At 47.1% G+C, this 23,214-nt stretch overlaps 1 pseudogene; it reads right to left on the bottom strand.

The window, feature by feature from the left end:
* Positions 1 to 209: 209 nt before the first annotated feature.
* LOC139835591 (uncharacterized) lies at positions 210 to 22,530 on the bottom strand (annotated as a pseudogene).
* Positions 22,531 to 23,214: the final 684 nt, after the last annotated feature.

Here is a 23,214-nt window from a genome sequence, read left to right on the forward strand (position 1 = left end):
AGCAGAAACAAGTCTATATAATCTATTGTGTTTAGCAAGTTTTTAGCTTCAGATTGTAACAGGACCAGTACCATGTGTCTTTGGTAAACTGAGTTTAACAGTAATCCACGGCGAAAATTCGGCATGACCTTTGCTAAAAAAGGTCATGCCGGAGTGCCAGAAATTTGCCGAAACGGAAGTTAATCGACATTCCGGCAAAACATTGGCACTCAATGTGTACCTGCAGAGACATTTGCACATGATACACTCAGCTCATTTCACAGCATTTATATGCCATTTCACAGCATATGCAAACAGGTCCATTTCACAGCATTTGCAAACAGCTCATGCCATTTCACATTCATCCCCATTCTAATTACCTTGAGCTTCTGGAGGAGTGAGCGGTGAAGACGAGGTCGGAGAGGCGGGTAGCTTGTTCCTGCGGCGGTTCCTACGGCGGTTCCTGCAATTCAGAAAATTCAACACTTAGTCTCCACATTTAATTTTGAGTTCATTTGAGCCTCAGATATTAGACAAGTGAATTTTGTATTGTTGCATGGAGCAAAAAAGTGAATACATAGCAAATTGACTGCAAGCCACAGCTTCCAGAAAGTGCTACTATCATAAAATAAATGTCTAGAAAAATTCAGAAGTTCAGAACTACGCCACAATCACTTACAGTAGCTACCATGTTACTTACACACATGAAGGACAATGTTTTTCAAGTCCACAAATCTAGTTAGTAGCCACCAGCTAGCTAGGAGAAAAATTAGTGTGCTTGACAAGGTTAATATCTAGCAAAGATCGTTTCTGTTATTATAGATGGCCACACGTGCTATCATTCACCCTTTAATGCTTCTTATAGTTCATTTTGGAGTGAATATCAACCAAATAACACGGATGATACACTAATATAGAGTATGCTTAAGCGTCCAGGCAGTGAGTTGTAATTATTAACATCAAGAACATGCCAGCACTACGCAAATTCAATATTTTCAAGCTTGCAGCCAATGATCTATCACAGTTATGCGTTTTAAAAAATTTGAATAAGAAATCTGGATGTAGCCAATGATCTATCACACAAACTTGCAGAATACAAATTTCAAATAGTTGGTATTTTGAGCTACACAAAAATGACAAACACGTGGATCCGAGCATGTATATTTTAAAATCTCCAAATTCATCCGATTTTTTTTTGTAGACAACAATTAAGAATTTCATATTGTGGTTCTGCATGCTTGTAGGCTACATCATTGGCTATGTCCATATCTTTTTTTGAAATTATTTGAAACTTACAAATATGATATATATATATATATTTAAATGAAGGGATCACTAGAGCTTGGGAGCCAAAGACACTTTTCTATTTTTTTTTTCTTTAGCTGGTAGGCACGATTTTGAGTAGTAGCAAAAGCAGGGACATGTACAAGGCTCTGTTCCTTTCACCACCACCCTGGTGAAACGGCGGTGTCTTGCTGGTGACACAACCCAGCCCCAAAGCTATCAGCACACCACTACCCTCGCCCGTTTTACAACTCATCCGTCCAGGCCAGGCTATCTATGAGAGGAGTCGCCCGTTTTACAACTCATCCGTTTTACAACTCAAATTTTTTAAAACGCATAACTGTAAGCACTGAAAGGGGGCAAATACGCTGGCCTACAAGCTAACTGGAAAAACATGGAATTGCCTCACCAAATCTGACAGACAGATGCAAATTGCAAAACTATACGCCGTTGCCATATCAGATACTGTCCATAAGCAGTTAAACGGGCACACCACGCGCCAAATCAACGATTGTGTCTGGTACAGGATGGGGCTTAGCAGGACATTCATCCCAAATAATTGCCCATGATTCACCCATCTAAATTAACTAAATTAAGCACATGATTCACCCATCTAAATTAACTAGACGCGGCATTATATGAGTGATTGTTCTAAGCCTGTCTCACATAACTAGAACCTAAACGGCTAAACCTTACAACCTCAGATTTGTTCTAAGCGATGGATAGCAGGTACCTCCTTCACAGATGCGGACCAGGACAGTGTGAGGCCGAGGAAGACGATGAAGAAGGGACCTCAGAGATCCCAGTCCCTGAGCGCCTTGCCTGGGTCCTCGCGGTTTGGTTTGGGGAAGACGACGAGCTTGAGGTTGCTAACGAGGCGGGTGAAGCCGCGCTTGACGGTGTACCAGACGGGCTCGGTGCGGGTGGCCAGCGAGGGCGGCGCCGGCGGGAGGGTTGGGGGAGCCGCAGCAGCCTGAGGGCGGGGAGGCGACGGCGACGGAGGAGGCGGCGGTGGGGGAGGCGACGGCGACGGAGGAGGCGGCGGTGGGGGAGGCAGCGGCGGCAAATCGAAGGTGGGATTTGGGGACGACGGGGCGGGGGGATTTTTGGCTAAGTCCTAGTCGACTTACCCCCGGCGAATTCGTGAAAACGCCGGCGGTAAGGTTTCTGTCACTTACAGGTGGGCCCAAGTTCAGCTATCACCGGCGAAAGCGTCTAATTCGCCGGGGGTAACTTTTTTTTTTCACAGGGCGCGCCATACACTTTGTTCTGTAAACCATATTGTGATTCAGAAACGAATCAGTAACAGAGTGGTTGCACTCACTTGGGCATAGCTGCAGCACAGGAGTTCGAATCCCACAGGGCGCAAAAAAGCCACCCATTTTTTTATCCCTTTCCTAGACCTCTTTTGTTGTTTCTAGTCATTTTTAATTAGGATATACTTGAAGGATAATTAAATTGCAAGACATCAATTTATGATTTTAATTCTTGAATGACTTCAAAGTCCTTTCGGCGAGATCCGATAAAAAACCAAGACATAAATTTAGGATACACTTGAGAAGAACAAATGGTTGTTCGAGAGATAATTATTATAAATACACAAATGACTTCAAAGTCCCTTCCGCTTGGTCCTTGTGACCCCACCGGTATCATCGCGACTCCTTGTGTACGGAGGAACACTTGACCTAGGTAGCGTCGTCCTTCTTCTTCTTAGTGTGTAGGTTCTATCGTCTTCATCGGGTTCTTCCATCATTGGGTCTCCGACGAGGCCGTCGAAGTCTTGCTCGTCGGCAACTCCATCCATTCCGACGAGGGCCCTTTTTCCTCTCCTTACGACAACACGGCTGGGCCTTGACGGGTCAGTTATGAAGAAGCATTGCTCGACGTGCTTAGCCAATACCCAAGGCTCATTTTGCGCGGTGGGGTTCTTGGTCTTGGATTTGGGGGGCAGTCGCATGGTGGTGACATACGCATCTTCTTTTGTGACGTCCGTAGCCCATCTGACACGAAACATCGGTAGCTTCTCCCCGACGTAGTCGAGCTCCCAGATTTCCTCGATCCTTCCGTAGTACCTTTTCTTCTCTTCACCCGTGTACGATTCCATCGTCACGCCCGAGTTCTGATAGTCGCTTTTTTTGTCTCTCTCCTCTGTGGAGAATGTGTAACCGTTGATGTCATATTTCTGATAAGTCATGAGGTTGGGGGCGGGCCCATAAGACAAGGCCAATATCATTTTGTCTACGTCGCTTGCCATTGCTGGGGGATTGGCATCAATCTGGTCTTTGAACCAGCTCGCGAAAGAGGAGTTGTGCGCTCTAAATACCTCTTGTTCCGTCATCGGCTTGTCAGCCCTGCTCTTAATCATGTTCATGTGCTGATCCACCCAAGGCTCTACCTCGTTCATGTGCTGTAGTGCTACTAAGTGGGCCCTGTTAAAGTTTGTTCTCCTATCATCTTCATCGGCGTCGAGTTCCCTCCTGCCAGCGTTGTGGCCTACTCCCTCGAATCTGCCGAGGTGCTTGTTGGCGGGCAATCCAACCGGACGTGGGTCGTCCTCGTTTAAATAATTCTTGCAGAAAGAGATGCACTCCTCGGTGAGAAAGCCCTGGACGATGCTTCCATCCGGATGTGCCCTGTTACGAACGTATCCTTTGATGAAGCCGTTCATTCTTTCTAACGCCATCATGTTGTGAAGGAACGCGGGCCCGAGATCCTCGATATTGTCCACTATATGCACCAGCAGATGGACCATGATGTCAAAGAATGCGGGCGGGAAGTACATCTCCATCTCGCATAGGATGGTGACGATCTCTTCCTGCAGCCTCCCGCGTTTCTTGACGGTTATCGACTTTCGAGTGATGACGTCGAAGACGTTACACAGGTCAGTCAGCGTCGCACGAACGTGCGGTTCCATTATCCCTCGGATAGCAACCGGAAGTATCTGCGTCATCATGACATGACAGTCATGAGACTTCATCCCGCTGAAGATTTTTTTTGTCGGGTCCAGCCATCTGCGTATCAGCCCCGCGTAGCCTAGGGGAAATTTGACTTCTAGTAGGCACTTGAAGAATTGTTCGAGCTCATCGGGATTTAGAGTGAAGCAGGAGGGGCGAGGAGTTTCGCGCTGCTTGGCCACCCTTTTGCGTTTGCGACCATCCGTCTCCTCCTCCTCGGTTTCCTGGTCAACCTGGGCGAAATGAAGCTCTTTTCTGATATCAAGGGCCATCAGGTCGTGTCTTGCTTTCGACCCGTCTTTGGTCCTCTCCGGCATGTTGAGCACAGTGCCAAGCAAGCTCTCGCACACGTTCTTCGTGATATGCATGACTTCAAGGCTATGAGGCGTACCGAGGATCTTCCAGTACGGCAAGTCCCAAAACATGGACCTCCTTTTCCATACCCCCAAGAGCGGCCCGGGTTCCTTTTTCTTTCTCTTGTCTCCTTTCTTCCGCTTCTGGATCTTTATCTTACCCGCCGGAGGGCAGTCTTTCCAGTTTTTCAACAGAGTATCTATCTCTTCGCCGCTTCTCCTATGTGGAGGTCCCTCGACCTCATCCTTCCCATTGAACAGGTCTCCACGCTTCCTCCACGGGTCATTCTTGGGAAGCCACATTCGATGCCTCATGTAGACGGTTTTTGAAGACCCGGGATCCTTACCCAGCTGTAAAAACGGCGTATTTTCCATGCACCTCACACATGCCTTGTGTCCGTGGCACACCTGGCACGCGATATATCCGTATCCAAGATAGTCCTGCACCGTCGTCAACAGTGCGGCTTTCATACGGAAAGTTTCTTGTCCGTAGGCGTCCCAAGTTTCTGTCCCTTCCTCCCACAGATTGACTAGCTCCTCCTTCAATAGCTCCAGATACAGGTTGATATCGCTCCCTGGCTGCGTCGGCCCTTGGATTAGCATACTCATGTGTATGTACTTCTTCTTCAGGCATAGCCATGGAGGGAGGTTGTACATCCATACAAACACGGGCCAGGTGTCAGTGCTTGCTGCTTTGGTTCCCAAACGGATTGAGTCCGTCGGTGCTCGCACCCAACCTGATGTTCCTTGGTTCTTTCCCGAATTCTTCGTAATACTCATCGTCTAATGTTTTCCACCTGGCTTGCATCCGAAGGGTGTGTTAGCACTGGGTTTTCAACCCGTTCCACATCACGCATCACCGCCTCCTTTCTTTCCGCGTGCCAGCGCATGAGCTTTGCTTCCTTGGGGTCCACGAAGTACCGCTGCAGACGGGGCGTGAGCGGGAAGTACCACACAACTTTTCGAGGAGATTTTCTTGTCCCTCTCTTGTATCGAGATTCGCCACACTGTGGGCATGTATCGAGATTGGCATGCTCGTTCCGATATATTACGCAGTCACTGATGCATGCGTGGTATTTCTGGTGCGGTAAATCGAGAGGGCACACGATTTTCTTGGCCTCCTGTAGGCTACCGGCACACGTGTTATCTTTAGGAAAGTGGATCTTCAAGTATCCGAAGAGTTCGTCCACGCTTGTGTCCGTCCATTTGTGCTTTGCCTTCATCTCCATAATATCGAGAGCGTATCTCAGACGGCTCTCCTCCGTCCCACGAGCTGCATCGTACAACGGAGTTCTCGAGTCTACCTCGAGTTGATCTAGCTTAGCCTTCCGTCTACCAGCGATTTTGGGGTCGGTCGATGTGTTGCTGAGAAGAAGTTCTTGAACATGACGGTCCTGCACGGCCGCGGTTAGCGGGGTATTTCTACTCATGTCCTCGTCGGCCGCATGTTCTTCCCGGCCTTCTTGATCACCATCAACGTGTGCGCCATCCTCTTCAACCTCCTCTCCATTGTCGTGTGGGGCATCCTCTCCATCACCTTCGTTATCATCATCTCCACCATCATCACCTCCATCTTCATCACCATCGATATCATCATCTCCATCATCACTCATCCACTGAGTATGCCCCTCCATGAAACTATACCTGAGCAGGTGTTGATTCACTATGCCTGAGAAGGGGTCAAACAACGATCCTAGCTTGCATCTTCGACAAGGACACATTATATCCTTTCGCTTTTTTCGATACATGTCGGCCGTCGCGCGTTCCACGTATCTATCCACGACGCTTTCCCTCATCGCGATGACCATCGCCGCCTACAAGACAAGATAATTGATTACACCGCCGTCTCGGTTTTCACGGAAAAAATTCGGCATGACCTTTGCTAAATATTGTCATGCTGGAGTTCCAAAATTCGCCGGAACGGAAGTTAATCAACATTCCGGCAAAACATTGGCAACTCAATGTTCCTACACGCGTAAACAAATGCAAAACAATGCATTTACATATATGGAACCACGCCTTTTGCCACCACTAGTACTAGTGATATAACCGCGAATTTTCGCCAACACATGAACATTCCACTCATTTAGTTTAATGTACCTACTAGTTGACGCGATGTCCAAAAGCACCCGAGAGACGCCACACGTCGACTTTAATGCTTGAGAGATCTAGAGATCTAAGAAATGGAGAGATCTAGCTAGATCTAGTGGAAAAGGTGGTGGGAGGAGATAGATCTAGATCTAGATTATGCAAATCATGCTAGAGGGGCTAGGTAGTGCATGATTTGCTCAAATACATCATATTTTATTGGTTGAAATAGCTAAAATGGGTGGGGGAATGAGCTAACAAGTGCTTGGGTTGATTTGCCATCACATATGAGTGTGTGAGGGTGGTGGTAGGTGGCTGTCGTCTTAAGGCATGGCCCAGGTTACCGCCGGCGCCTACGAATGAAGTTGCCAGCGGTAGGGAGCATTACCCCCGGCGATTTTGGGGCTAAACCGCCGGCGGTAAGGGCAAGATGGGTGGCCGCTGGGTGGCCCACCCTGCGACTCATTACCCCCGGCATCGTCTAATCGGGTTCGCCGGCGGTAGAGCCTTCTACCCCCGGCGCTTTGGGCCCAAACCGCCGGCGGTAAGTCCAGGCCCAACGGGGACCCCGCAGCCCATCATATCGCCGGCACCTTCGTGCCCTACTCGCCGGCGGTAACCCACGCACCCCCGGCGACCTCCATTCAAACTCGCCGGCGGTAGAGTTAGGCACCCCTGTAAGGCATTACCGCCGGCATCTTCTATCCATACTCGCCGGTGGTAAGGTGTGCTGCTATAAGGCTTTTCCTAGTAGTGAACACTATTGCTAAAGCTTGAACGATATGTCTTTGAACTTCCGTATTGTAATACTTGCTACATATTCCCATAGAATCGACTTGTTGCTTTTATTTAGTTGTATGGATGTGCATGTGAACATGTGTCTATAGTTTCATTTACTTTGCTATATATTTCAAGATTATGGCGTAGATACCTTAATAATTATTTGCACTTACTCGACCCCTACTTGCCTCGTATTTGGAGTTCGCCGATGATTAGAATGTTCGGTCACTCGTACACTCGGGGGTGGAGCCAGTGAGCCTTGGTGCGATGGCCACAAGTATCAATCTATTGTGCATCCTACCTAGCCTCACTGACTCCATCCCTGGATGTTAATATGTGTTTCGACCGACAAAGTATGAGGCACGCTATTTAATTTGTACTACTTGTCTTTTATTTGAGTTCGCACTTCTTAATTGCATTGGCCGATGATTAAAATGTTTGGTCACTTGTACACTCCAGGGTGGGGCCAGTGAGGCTTGGTGTGATGGCCACAAATATCAATCTATTGTGCATCCTACCTAGCCTCGCTGACCCCATCCCTGTATGTTATTATTTATTTCGACCAACAAAGTATGAGGCACATGCTATTTAGTTCATACTACTTGTCTCTTATTTGAGTTGGCACTTGTTCATTGCATTGGTACTAACGTTTTACTTGTCTTGTGCATGGAGATGCCGACGACATATGTCGTGTACAAGGGGAGGGTTCCTGGAGTCTACGACGACTGGGAGGACTGTCGGGGTCAGGTGCACCGTTTCAGCGGCAACAACTACAAGGGATACCCTACTAGGGTGGAGGCGGAAGGAAGATACGCCCGTTATCTAGCGGGAGAGATGAGGGACATGAGGAGGAACCGGATGAAGACCATGGCCTTCGTGATGATGGTCATCGTGACCATGTTGGTCATGTTCTATGTGATTGTAGTTTAGGTTATGTGAGGTGTATAACGACACTTGCGACGACTATGTACCGAGACTTCTAACTTTGTGAAACTTCGTCCTTCGGTGTTGCATATGCACATGTGTTGTATGAATCAACATTCCGGAACGAGACTTGTGTATTTGTGTATTGATACGGAAATGATACTTGACTCTCTATGTGCTTCTCATATTGCATGTGCTGCTGTACAAATATGAACTGTTGTATAAATTTGCAAATATGCATTGTAATAAGCTGGAAAAAGGCTATAAAATTGTATTTTCGATCACTACGCCGGGGAACCTACATTACCTACTGCCGGCGCACAAAGCACGCGCGCCGATCTTTGGCATCCCTACTGCCGGCGCAGCAACAAGTGCGCCGGTGGAATATGGTAGTTGCCGGCGAATCAGGGCCTGTGCGCCGGCAGTAGCTGCCTTACCGCCGGCGAACATCCAGGCGCGCCGGCAATGAGTTGTTATCACCAGCCCGTTCGCACCGGCAGGCTTAGGTGCGCCGGCAATAAGCCTATTTGGTGCGCCGGCAATAGGCCTTTCCCTTGTAGTGTTTTCATTTCGTCGAACGGGTGGCGGGTGCGCGAGGGGAGGGCGCCAGCCAGCGCCATGCCGGCGGTCGACGCGCGCGCGGGCTCCTCCCGGCGAGGCGCGCGGCAGCCAGGGAGGCGAGGCGAGGGAGGCGGTGGCCGCAGCGGTGGGGGGCGCTGCCGGAGGGCCGACAAGGGGGAGGGAGAGGAGCTCACCTCGTGGACGCCGGCGCGCGGAGAGGTTGGAGCGGCGGGCGACGCGGCGACGGCGATGCTGCTGCTGCGGGCTACGGTGGCGTGGCGCTGCGGGCAACAGCGACGGCGACGGCACGTGGAGCTGTGGGCGACGGCGACGGGACGACGTGGGCGCGCGGGCGACGGCGACGCTCTGTTCGTTTGTTGGCACAGATTTGGCCTCGCGCGCCTAAGTGAACCAGTCGACGGACCTTTGGTACCAACCGGTACCAAAGGTATTTTTTATTTTCTTTTTTCTTTTGCTGTTTTCTTTTCTTTTGCTGTTTCTTTTCTATTTCTTTTTTCTTTTCTGTTTCTTTTTTCTTTTCTGTTTTTGTTTCTTTTCTTTCTTCTTTTCTTGTATGTTTCTTTTCTTTTCTATATATTATTTTATATTTCTTATTTTCTATTTCTCTTTTTTTCTTTTCTTTTCTATTTCTTATTTTCTATTCTTATTCTCTATTTCTTATTTGTTGTTTCTTTTTCTTTTCTTTTTCTTTTTCTTTTATGTTCCTTTTCTTTTCTATTTCTTATTTTTCTGTTTCTTTTCTATATCTTTTCTGTTTGTCGAATTAAAATTTTATTACGATTGAACTCGAATTAAAAGTACATAGCTTAACTGAAAATTAAGATACATGTCCAGATTCGACTGTTGGAGTCATTCAGTCATACTCGTGCCAAGCCTTATAGTAGTGATACGTCTCCAACGTATCTATAATTTCTGATGTTCCATGCTAGTTTTATGACAATACCTACATGTTTTGTTCATACTTTATATCATTTTTATGCATTTTCCGGGACTAACCTATTAACAAGATGCCGAAGCGCCATTTTCTGTTTTCTACTGTTTTTGGTTTCAGAAATCCTACACAGGAAATATTCTCGGAATTGGACGAAACAAAAGACCACGACCCTATTTTCCACGGAGGGTTCCAGAACATCGAACAAGAGTCGGAGATGGCCAGCAGGGGGGCCACCCCATAGGGCGGCGTGACTGGGCCCCTGGCCACGCCCAGATGTGGGGAGGGAGCCCCCTGGCTCCTCCGACGCCGCCCCTTCGCCTATATATTCTCCCAGATGCGAAAACCCTAAATCGTCAAGTCATATTCCACGAAGAGTTCCGTAGCGGCCGCCATCGCGAAGCCAAGTTCGGGGGACAGAAGTCTCTGTTCCGGCACGCCGCCGGGACGGGGAAGTGCCCCCGGAATACATCTTCATCGCCGTTGCTGTCTCCCATGATGAGGAGGGAGTAGTTCTCCCCCGAGGCTGAGGGCTCTATCGGTAGCTGTGTGGTTCATCTCTCTCTCCCATGGTGTGATCTTTATGAATATGTAGATGTTACTCTTGTCTATTATGCACTCTAGAGGTTACTTTAATATGAACTCCGGAGTTACTCTCCACGGTGTGATGGTGACAGTGTGCGCATCGTGTGTGATTCCTTTATGACGTTGTGGAGCTTGTTTACTCTGGCTTGAGGGAGCTTTTGTAGCCCTACACAATGAATGGTGTTTGTTATCCAACAAGAGAGTGTTTGAGAGTAGCATTTATTTATTCAATTATGTGATCATAGGCTTTACAATCTAGATGTCATATGCTACTCAAGTGTTTTATTATGTGAACTTTGGGGTTACTGAGACCTCGGTGTAACGGTACAGTGTGTGCGCCGTGTGTAACTCCCTTATGAATTGTGGTGTGTTAGTACCTCCTATGAATGCTCACGACGACAGTGTGGGGTGTTTATTAGTACTTGGGAATACGCCTTTGAGGTGTGCTTTTGCACACTTGCCCAATGAATTTGAGTTCTTTATCCAACAAGAGAGTATTTTCAAAGTAGTATGATGAAGTGCTTATATTTATATTCAATTATGATTGCAATGTTGAGAGTGGCCACTAGTGAAAGTATGATCCCTAGGCCTTGTTTCCAAATACTGCAAACATCGCTTATTTACTGTTTTACTGCATCATTATTTCCTGCAATATTTATTTCAGATCGCAATTACCGTTTACCACCATCTATACCACCTGCATTTTAATATCTCTTCGCCGAACTAGTGCACCTATACATCTGACAAGTGTATTAGGTGTGTTGGGGACACAAGAGACTTCTTGTATCTTAATTGCAGGATTGCTTGAGAGGAATATCTTTGACCTCTACCTCCCTGAGTTCGATAAACCTTGGGTGATTCATTTAAGGGAAACTTGCTGCTTTCTACAAACCTCTGCTCTTGGAGGCCCAACACTGTCTACAGGAATAGAAGCGTGCGTAGACATCAAGTAGTTGCCATTGTAGTCGTCGTAGTCGTCGTCATCATCGTCGCTGGCATCGGGGTCGCGGTAGTTGAACCTCGGTGGGTGAGCACGCGTGGGATGGGACTGAGGGTAGCGCAGGCGGGGGCCACGGTAGGCCATGACGCCCTGGAGAGTCCGGCCGCGCCACCACAGCCGACGGCCGGCCTCGTTGAAGTTCGAACGAGGCAGGCCATCCTCCTCGTGCCTGGCAAGCGCACTCTCACGCCAATTGATGAAGAAGCTTTCCCAAGTCGGGCTGTAGTCGGGATGCCACTGGGGATTCCTCCGCTGCTCTGGCGTGAGCTCGAAGTAGTAGTGGTTCGTGATGGCCATCTCGCGCGCCACACCTAGAGGGACAGGCGGGACCGGTACGCCTCCGACGCTCAGCAACCAGCCGGTCCGGACGCGGTAGCCCGGCGGGCAGGGTAGTTCGAGGTGCAAAGCGCCTCCGCCTCCCGGGGGGTTAGATATACGAATGATGAGGTTTGCAGATATGAGTCTATATGTGATATGTAAATGGAGGCCAAGCCTACATATATATAGTGAAAAAATGGCGGGATGACGGAGGCGGGAAGACAGAGGCAGGAACCGGTGGAAAGCGTGGGAAGAAAATAGGCGGGAACGCAATGGTGCGGGAAACTTAACCCTAACCCTAACCCTAAACTTTAGTACCGGCTGGTGGGTGCAACCGGTACTAAATGTGGTTTTTCTGTCATGTAACAAAACTGTCGGTGGGATAAGGACGCGTGGGTAACCTTTAGTACCGGCTGGTGGGTGCAACCGGTACTAAAGGTGGTTTTTTGTCATGTAACAAAACTGTCGGTGGGATAAGGACGCGTGGGTAACCTTTCGTACCGGCTGGTGGGTACAACCAGTACTAAAGGTGGTTTTTCTGTCATGTAACAAAACTGTCGGTGCGATAAGGACGCGTGGGGGACCTTTAGTACCGGCTGGTGGGTGAAACCGGTACTAAAGATGTCGGCGGGATAAGGACGCCCTGCTCAATGAGATAAAGCATGTAGCGCACGATGCCCTGTCGGAGGAACAAGACAAAGCAGAAGCGGCGCCGTGCCTATAAAAGGAACACCAATACGCCTTGGCAAGCAGATCAACAAGCAGGTAGGGAGAGTTTCATCCCCATGGATGGAGGAAAGGGTTGGGAAATCTCCCGTGGCGCAGCTTCTCGAAGATGTCGTTGTTGTACACGCCCAACGGCATCTTTGGAAGCTGCGCCTCGGAAAAATTTCCCTGCAAGCCCATGAAAGACTCCATCTACTCTAACAGTAATGGGGAAAGGGTTGGGAAATCTCCTGTGGCGCAGCTTCTCGAAGATGTCATTGGTGCACACGCCCTACGATATCTTCGGAAGCTGCGCCTCGGAAAAATTTCCCCGCAAGCCCGTGAAAGACTCCATCTACTCTAACAGTAATGGGGAAAGGGTTGGTAAATCTCCCGTGGCGCAGCTTCTCGAAGATGTCATTGGTGCACACACCCTACGACATCTTTGGAAGCTGCGCCTCGGAAAACTTTCCCTGCAAGCCCGTGAAAGACTCCATCTACTCTAACAGTAATGGGGAAAGGGTTGGGAAATCTCCCGTTGCGCAGCTTCTCGAAGATGTCGTTGGTGCACACGCCATACGACATCTTCGGAAGCTGCGCCTCGGAAAAATTTCCCTGCAAGCCCGTGAAAGACTCCATCTCCATTGTTAATATCTTACATACAGTAACATCATTACACAAAAGTGATTTCCATATTGAGATACACAAGTTATGATCCCTATCTAGCTAGTCTTCTGAGTTTTCTTCGTGTGTTTCCCTGTCTTCTGATTGCGATGCAACCATGGACAATCTTCATTATTTAAGATGATGCTTGGGTCAGTTTTTACCTTGAAGGGTGGAATATCATCAAACTTATTATAATCTTCTGACATGTCTGTCTTGTCCTCTACTCCCATGATGTTTCTTTTTCCTGAAAGAACTATGTGCCGCTTTGGCTCATCATATGATGTGTCCTCTTGCCTTTCTTTTCTTTTTTTTCAGTTTGCTAGACATGTCCTTCACATAAAAAAAACCTGAGCCACTTCACTGGCTAGGACGAATGGTTCGGTGTCGTACCCTAGATTCTTGAGATCCACTGTAGTCATTCCGTACTGCGGGTCTACCTGTACCCCAACTTTCAGGTTGAACCATTTGCACCGGAACAAAGGGACTTTGAAATTAGGTCCATAGTCAAGTTCCCATATCTCCTCTATGTATCCATAATATGTGACCTTCTTCCCATTGTCATCTGCTGCATCAAAGCGGACACCACTGTTTTGGTTGGTGCTCTTTTTATCTTGGGCGAACGTGTAAAATGTATTCCCATTAATCTCGTACCCTTGAAAAGTCTATATAGTCGAAGATGGTTGCTTGGCCAACAAGTATAGCTGCTCGTCATCAGTGACATTCATGAGATGTGTTTGCAACCAACCGCCGAAAGTCTTCATGTGTTCTCCATCAATCCAATCTTCACGTTGCTCCGGGTATTTAGAGCGTAAGATATCCTTGTGTTCCTCTTTGTACGGAGCCACCAAGATGGAATTATGTAGAACTTTGTAGTGTGCTTGAGTGAAAGAATGTCCGTCCATACACGTTGTTGCTTTCTTTCTTAGCGTGCCTTTTCCACACAGTCTCCCCTCATATCCCGATTCAGGAACACCGATCGGCTTAAGGTCAGGAATAAAGTCAACACAAAACTCAATGACCTCCTCTGTTCCATAGCACTTGGAGATGCTTCCTTCTGGCCTAGCACGGTTTTGAACGTACTTCTTTAAGACTCCCATGAATCTCTCAAAGGGGAACATGTTGTGTAGAAATACAGGACCGAGAACGCCAATCTCTTCGACCAGGTGAACTAGGAGATGTGTCATAATATTGAAGAAGGATGGTGGGAACACCAACTCGAAGCTGACTAGACATTGCACCACATCCTTCTGTAAATTTTGTAGAGTAAGTGGATTGATCACCTTCTGAGAAATTGCATTGAGGAACGCACATAGCTTCACAATGGGTACTCGAACATTTTCCGGCAGAAGCCCCCTCAATGCAACCGAAAGTAATTGTATCATAATCACGTGGCAGTCATGAGACTTTAGGTTTTGAAACTTTTTCTCTGACATGTTTATTATTCCCTTTATATTCGACGAGAAGCCAGACGGGACCTTGATGCTACTCAGGACTTCAAAAAAGATCTCCTTCTCTTCTTTGGTAAGAGCGTAGCTGGCAGGACCTTGATACTTCTCTGGATTCAGGTTGTTTCCTTCGTGGATACTTTGCTGGTCCTGCCGTGCATCCGGTGTATCTTTTGTCTTACCATACACACCCAAGAAGTTTAGCAGGTTCACGCAAAGATTTTTCGTCACGTGCATCACGTCGATTGCAGAGTGAACCTCTAGGAATTTCCAGTAGGGTAGCTCCCAAAATATAGACTTCTTCTTCCACATGGGTACGTTTCTGTCAACATCACTACAAGAAATCTGCCATAATATGACGTTTTTTTATGACTGGAAATCAAAATGTCATAGATTTATGACGTTCCTACCTTTGACCGTCCTTGGCCACTACGGGGGGGCAAAACCCTAGAAAATCGTGATGTTATTGGGCAAAAACATCATTGGCAATTTAGGTCAAAACGTCATTACCAAAATTAAGTGGCCTACGACGTTTTACCAATGCCGATTGCGACAAATCAATAACGTCATTGCCATTTGGCTCAATACAATGGTATGTGTTTGGCTGCCATGTCATCCATTTTGCCTATGTGTCCCTTTTTGGGTCCCACGCGCCTCACACGTGTCACTAGAAGCAACTGGCCATCTTGTTATTTTTTTTCTCTGTGTAGGACCAACTGATACTTGTGGGACAAAGGCGTCTTGTTATTTTTTTTCTCTGTGCCGTCCACCATTTTAATGGGCTGCTCGTGATATCCTCCTCTTTTGGGCTGTCCTCTACTAGGTTGCTGGCTGCTGGCCTACCCCACGACGGCCCATCCGGTGGTTGAATTGCTGGCCCGACGGCCCATCCGGGGTTGGAGTGGCTCCCGATGGAAATAACTGGCAAAAAATGCGCTTGCGGGGACTCGAACCCTCGACCTGGCGCTGCCGCACTACCACTCCTTACCGCTTTGCTACAATAGTGTTGTTGACACAAGTATGGTTGTCCATGTATATAGACATGATAGACTAATCAGTTGTCTTCAAAATCCCTCCACCTCGACCAAAATCCCTCCGACCAGGTGCATCTAGCTAGGGTTCCTCCTCCGACCAAAATCACTCCGACCAGGTGCATCTTGCATGGCGGCGCAGTTCCCAGCCTGCTCGGGCAGTTCTTCTAGGTCAGGAGCGTAGTCGCGTCGCCGCCGGCGGCCGGGCACGCCTATCCCGTATCGGCAGCGGCCATTCGATTATGAGCCCGCCGACGTCTGTGACTGTGGCGAGAAGATGCCGCAATGGATTTCTTGGAGTGATCCGAATCCTGGGAGAAGATACCGGAACTGCAAAATTCGCTCGGTTAGTCTTCGAGCACGCCCCCCCGCCCCCATTCTAAATTTCCTGGAGCCCGCCGTCTTCTGAATTTTCTTTTCTACTATGGCTTACTTATCCTCTTTTGTTCTTCATCTGTCAGATTGCTGGTGGAATAGGGTGTAAAGTGTTTAAGTGGATTGATGATCCGCTGGATGCACGTCACAAAGAGTTAGTTCGTGATCTGCGTGATGCTATTTGGGATCGAGATGAAGAAATTGAGAGGCTCCAGGTAGAAATTCAGAGGCTCCAGGAAGAAAAGTTTCTGCTTGCTGCAAGGAAACAGAGCAACCCTGAACCAAAGAAAATGGGAGGCTTCATGGTTTGGGTGCTATATGTAGCTTTTGTCATCTGTTGTACCTGGGTGATGTGTAGGAACTGAAATTAGGGTGAATTCAGTGATCTGTTGGTCAGGAGGAGAAGAAGCTAGAGTATATGCTAGAGTTATTGTGTTGTAATTCCAACCATTTGTCTGTTCGTGCCACAATGTTTAGTTCCTGAATTTGAACCATGTCTATGTATGTGTGCAATTCTGTTCAGTTGAAAATGTGTTCTGTTGAAAATGAGTTCTGTTGAAAATGTGTAGTAGCTACTTTTGCACGGCGGCGCCACCCATATATGGTCGCCGGTGTTAGCCATGCACGGCGGCGCCGCCCATATATGGTCGCCGGCGTCAGCCATGTATTGAAAAAATTGGGCATGGATTCCCCTAAAAATTGGGCATGGAGTCCCCAAAAAATTGGGCACAAATTCTGGGAACAAAAAGCTGACATATTCAACATAAATTATGGGAAAAACAAAGCTGGCATGTTCAACATAAATTCCTACAGATTCATCCATTACACAAACTACAGATTCAAACTACAGATTCATCCATTACACAAGCTGGCATGCTATTCATCCATTACACAAACTACAGATTCAAACTGCTATTCATCTTCTTCGGAAAATGGACACTTCCTAGTCCTATTTCCTCCATCATCATCATCATCATCCTCATCGCTGCAATATTGGTACATTGTCTGATCAACCTCCTCGATTTCTTCGGGCACAACCTCTTTGCTATGTTTCTTCAGTTTGTCCACAATGACTTTTTCAAGTAGCACACGTTCCTGGTCACTTCTCGTCCTACTCCGTGCAAAGGCCTTCTTTTTCTTGCACAGGAACTTGACTGGAATCTTCATCTTGATATGATAGTACAGCAACACCGGGTCCCTGTTCATTTTCTTTTACACTCCATAGATGTCTATGGTGAAATTTCTGCACAACTTGCCATTTTCCTTTCAACTTGGTGTCTGGCACATAAAAGACCTTGCTTGCTTGTGATGTCAGAAGGAAAGGATCAGTCTTGTACCAAAACTTTTCTGTGTTAACACTCTTGAAGTGTCCATCATCGTCGAGCCCGGGTTTCCTACCACCAAGGTCAAACCAGTCACACCGGAAGAGGACAACTGACCGATGGACGCCACTGCTGGAGTTGTATTGCAATCTGATGATGGATTTGAGCTGACCAAAGAAGTCAATGCTGTTGCCATCATGATCTCCCTCAGAAACGATTCCACTATTTTGTGTCTTCCTGTTCTTCCCGCGGTCAACAGTATGGTACCGAACACTATCAACAACACATGCCGAATATAGTCTCACTCTAAAATCTGGTTTGCACGCCAAAGCATAGAGATCAGGACAGACATCATTTCGCATTTTTCCAATCTGCAAAAAATCAACCACGGGGTGAGTAACACACACAGCAAAATTATATCATGAACTTTTCCAATCTTCAGAAATAAACCAGCTAAAGATCTCACATGAGTCTGAAACCATCTAGCAAAGTTCTTGGCAAGCCATCTATCAATCTGACCACCTTGTTGGTTCAACTCTTGTTTGCACAGGCTGGAATGGCAACAGAAAATAGATCCTAATTATTATTTGGAGAGGCTGCAATAACCTATCTACATATGGGGATGAAGAGAAACGTACTCGATGTATGGATCAACCTCAGGGCAACTTCGGAGCACATACCACACCATGTTGTCATAGTCCTCACCTGCAAACACATATTGAGAGGCTCCAATAAAATTCACACCGTGTTTGAAAACAGACACATCACCAATATGTGAATCATCCCGCTCCGGATTTCTGCTTGGACGGTTGAATCTTGTTTCAACATCGTCGAAGTATCTCGAGCAAAATGTCAGGCACTCATCAACAATATATGCTTCGGCAATCGATCCCTCCGGCCTGGCATTGTTCCGGACATAACGCTTCAATGTTAGCAACCTTCTTTCGACTGGGTACATCCAACCGTAATGCACTGGGCCTCTAAGCCTTGCCTCTTTTGGTAAATGGATGGCCAAATGCACCATCACGTCGAAGAAAGATGGGGGGAAGATTTTCTCAAGTTTGCAAAGAATAACTACGATTTCCTTTTCAAGTCTGTCCAGAACGTCTCTCTTCGTTGTTTTGCAAAGACAGCTCTCGAAGAAATTTCCAAGCTCAAGAACCGCTTCATATATGTCTTCATGGATTGTTCCTCGAAGGCCAGCCGGTAAGATCCTTTGAAGCAATATATGACAGTCATGGGTCTTCAGCCCTTGAAGCTTGCACTTATCAGCAGCAACACACTTGGATATGTTAGACGCGTACCCATCTGGAAACCTCACAGCTTTTATGAATTCACAAAAAAGCAATTTTTTCTTGTTTACTCATTGTATACCACGCCTGTGGCATCTCAAAAGAGTCAGCTGAAACAGGCTGCAAATGCAAGTCACGTCTTATGCCCATGTCTTCCAAATCAAGCCTTGAATTCACAGTGTCTTTGGTCTTGCCTTGTATGTTCATGAAAGTACCAATCAAATTGTCACAGATGTTTTTCTCGATGTGCATTACATCGAGATTATGCCTCAGCTTTAGATCTTCCCAGTATGGCAAGTCCCACAAACATGATCTACGGCTCCAACACTGACCGTCCTCACGTTTCCTTTTCTTCTGAAGCTTGCACGGTATCACATCTCTAACCCTATCAAGCTGTTGCTTCAGCTCTTCTGGAGTGAATTCCGCTGGCTTCTCACGGCTTTCAGAAGCACCATCGAATTCTTTGCTATTTCTCCAAGGATGGTGCCGAGGTAGCCAACGGCGGTGCCCAATAAAGCAGATTTTGTTCCTTAATTTCTTGGAGCAATTCTCTTTGTCACAATGCACACATGCCTGGTAACCAGCTGTGGCCCTCCCTGACAATGTGTGCAGTGCCGGATAATCATGAATACACCATAAGATTGCAGCACGGAGATCAAACTTGTCTGGACTATTGGCATCATACGATTTTACACCTTTCCAGAGCTCCTGCAGCTCTTCCATCAAAGGCTCCATGAAGACATCAAAATCTTTTCCCGGAGAGGATGGACCAGGGATTAGCAATGCAAGCATGAAGTTGGATTGATCCATACATGCCCACGATGGAAGGTTGTATGGCACCACGAATACAGGCCACATGCTGTAGGAGTTGCTCATATTCCCGTAGGGATTAAAACCATCAGTGGCAAGTCCAAGCCTTATGTTCCTGGCATCAGCGGCAAAGTCTTTATGAATATTGTCAAAATCCTTCCATGCATCCCCATCTGCTGGATGACTGAGATCATTCTCCACGTCTTGCCGCTTCAGTTTGTGCCATTGTACTTCCTTTGATTGCTCCTTTGAAAGAAACATTCTTTGCAGCCTTGGAATCAATGGGAAGTGCCTTAGCACCTTCTCTGGGATCTTTCTCCTACCATCAGCATCTTTCCATCTGGAGGCTTTGCACTTGGGCCAATTATTCTCCTTGGCATAATCCTTCCGGAACAATACACAGTTATTCGGGCACACATGGATACTCTCATAACCATGTCCCAACCTGCCGACTATGCTAAGTGCCTCCTCTTATGACTTTGGTATTGAGCTATTAGGGTATTGCAAGGCAAAAATCAGGAGTATCGCGTTGAATGCAACGTTGCTAATCCGGTAGTACGACTTGGCCTGAAGTAACTTGACTGTGAGTGAAAACCTTGACATTGTACCCCCATCGCTGGCTGCGCGCTTGGCTTCCTCTATCAACTCAGCAAATATAGTGTCCTTTCCAGCACCTTGCGGTTCTGACTTGTACAAATCAGCAAGCAGATCAGGAATTCTATCATCTTCGTAACCATCTTCCTCTTGCAAACCAAAATAGTGTGCCTCTGCATCACCTCCACCAACATGGTGTGCCCCTGCATCACCTCCATGTCCAGCCTTAGGTTCACCTCCATGTCCAGCCTCAGGTTCACCTCCATGTCCATGTCCGGCTTCAGGTGCACCTCCTTGTCCTCCATGTCCAGCTTCAGGTACAGGATGTAATGGTTCTCCATGGAAGACCCATCAGTCATAAGTGCTTGCCATCCCAAAAAGAAGCAAATGAGACTCTACTACATCTAGAGGTTTTGTGCACCGGTTGAGACAGCTACGACATGGGCACAGCACCTGATCATCAATGGCAGCATTCAAGCGAACAAACTGCATAAACTCTGCCACTCCCTTTGTGTGTTCAGGGGAAAGCCTTCTAATTCTTGTTGTAATCCAGCGTCTGTCCATCTGCGGAAGAACAAAATGATGCAATTAGCACACACCTAAGCGCACGGCGGTTCCAATTTCAAGCAATGCACAGCAGTTCAATTCGATTTTGTGAACTGATGAAGAAGAACAGATCGAGAGGGGAGAGATGAGAGGGGTGCAGACCGGGAGATGCGGAGGGGCTCGTCCTGGAGAGGGCGAGGGGCTCGTCGTCGGCGAGGCAGATGGACAGCAGATCCCTTGCTCGGACGCAGCGCCGGCACACCCACCACCGCCGTCACCTCGGACTCGGTACTTTAGTCCTAGTAACAGCACATATTGGATCACAGAGATTCGATATTGTGAACTGACGAAGAAGAACAGATCGAGAGGGGAGAGATGAGAGGGGTGCAGACCGGGAGATGCGAAGGGGCTCGTCGTCGGAGAGGGCCGGGGCTCGTCGTCGGAGAGGGACGGGGCTCATCGTCGGAGAGGGACGGGGCCGCCACCGCCGCCGCCGCTCGTCGTCGTCGGAGATTCAAATTTTGCTAGGTTATAGGAGGGAGTTGGATTCAGAAGGGATATTTGGGCTTCTCCTGGGCACCAAAAAAAATCAAAAAGAGTGAGGGCTGGGAGTCGAACCCAGCACCTCTAGATATGTCAACGTGCCAGTTAACCAGTGGAGCTATTGGAGAGATCTTGTCAGCTTACCATCCTTTATCTTTTACATAGTGGAACTAAGGCAACTTCTAATTTTTTAAGTTATGGATATGATCTTGTTACATAATCTATCAGAGGGGATACTGATTTAGGACAACAGTTAATTTGTACAGGAGCATTAGCTAAGCAACAGGCTAATATATGACTAATAATTAATTATGGCTAGCAAGCTATATATATCTATATATACTCCAGCATATATAGACCACCAAAAGCACATTATATTACACATATATAGTGCCAGCCTTGAGCTCAATAACATAGTACCAAAAGGACACGTTAATTCCAGATACTACCGAGGAGGTTCAACGCTCATTTACTCTAGCACATTACATAGACCAACAGGCCATTAGATAGTACCAGATCGATAATTAAGAGGTTCAACGCTCATATTACTTGAGCTCATACACACATATATATAGTACTACTAGCTTAATTAGAGAGGTTCAGCCAGCTAGCTCATTTCTCGAGCTTCCTGACATACAACTTGAGACCGCCCCGGGCGCGAATGCGGAACCAAAACACAAAGATATCATTTGCCTTCATCTTGCTCTTCCGCACCGCAGCACTCCAGTTTGTTGTGATCACTGCACCGTCAAACTTCCCTTTGCCCTGGAAAATCCTCACTTTCACACCATGTCTCTCACTGTAAGAGACAAGAAAGTCATTATCTGGAAGCTGCATATTCGTCGAGATGTACTTCTTGGTAAACTTCTGGTTGAAGTACTGCAGATTATAAGATGCAAAACTTCGTTCAGATGAAGTAATTGTCAACATATAAAGATGCAAAAACATCCTTGATCGAGATGGAGTAATTATATTTACCATTCTGGAACAGCCTTCCACGGTACTTGCACTCTTTATAGTGCACACATAAAAAGGAATTGCGGGGCGCTTTTGGTCAACAAGATATCTCAGGGTATCAACTTGTGTAGGATTCATTTCCACTAGATTGGGATACATGCAAAAGTCATCCCATTCCTCACCTTCCTCTATCCTGGGACCTACATATATAAGGAAACCAGGGAATAAGGCCTAGTTTAAAGTTTTCCTAAAATTGAAGTATATCAAACCAACAGTATTTATAGAAACTGAAGTATTCCTTCAATGCTACAAATTGACTAGCTATTATGCCAAACCGACACTAATTAAGCATTTGACCTATATCATGCATCTATAACTACTATATATATTTTTTACCTCGACGAGTCAGATGGACATCAGCAGGAGGAGGAGGAGCAACTTCCTCATGCTCAGCTGCACAATCCATTGCTGCAGCATCATCAGCTTCCTCTTGCTTAACGTGAACCCTATCTAGAGCACCATCGTCACCTTCGGAGGATGAGCTGATGTCGATGGTCTCAACGGCCTTCTTGGATGGGACCAAAATGGCAACTTCATAGTCATAGGGGTCCATGGTGTCGACCTAATAACAAGCAGTGAACAATTTGAGAACTATGAACAATTTGAGACCAAAACTAAGTTGGGATGTTTAGGTTCAGATTGACATTCGCACTAGCAGCACTAGCACATGTTTTGAATCAATCTAAACCAGGAAAATCTACTCTAGCACTAGAATCTACTTTGAATCGATCAAACCCTAGGAAAATCGCCGCTCGGACAAAAAAAACCCCAATTAAAATCCCCCGAGATTAAGTACGGCAAACCCTAGAAAATCCTCCGCTCATCCCCCAAATTAACCTGAGCTTCGGCAGACGGAGGCAGTGGAGCTTCGACCGACGGAGGCGATGCTGCTTGACGGAGCTTCGGCCGACGGAGTTGGGAGAGGAAGAGGCGGCAGTGGCGGCTGGGTTGGGAGAGAGAGAGTGAGACAGGGGAGAAAGTTGCTTTTGGTATAGGACATTTTGGGGTGGGTGGGGCAAAATGGCACCCACTGACGTGTGGGGCCATCTAGCAGTAGATACCACTGGGTTGGGCCATTTCCGGTAATTTT

This window comes from Lolium perenne, chromosome 2, assembly GCF_019359855.2.
Source record: "Lolium perenne isolate Kyuss_39 chromosome 2, Kyuss_2.0, whole genome shotgun sequence".
Lineage (NCBI taxonomy): Eukaryota > Viridiplantae > Streptophyta > Magnoliopsida > Poales > Poaceae > Lolium > Lolium perenne.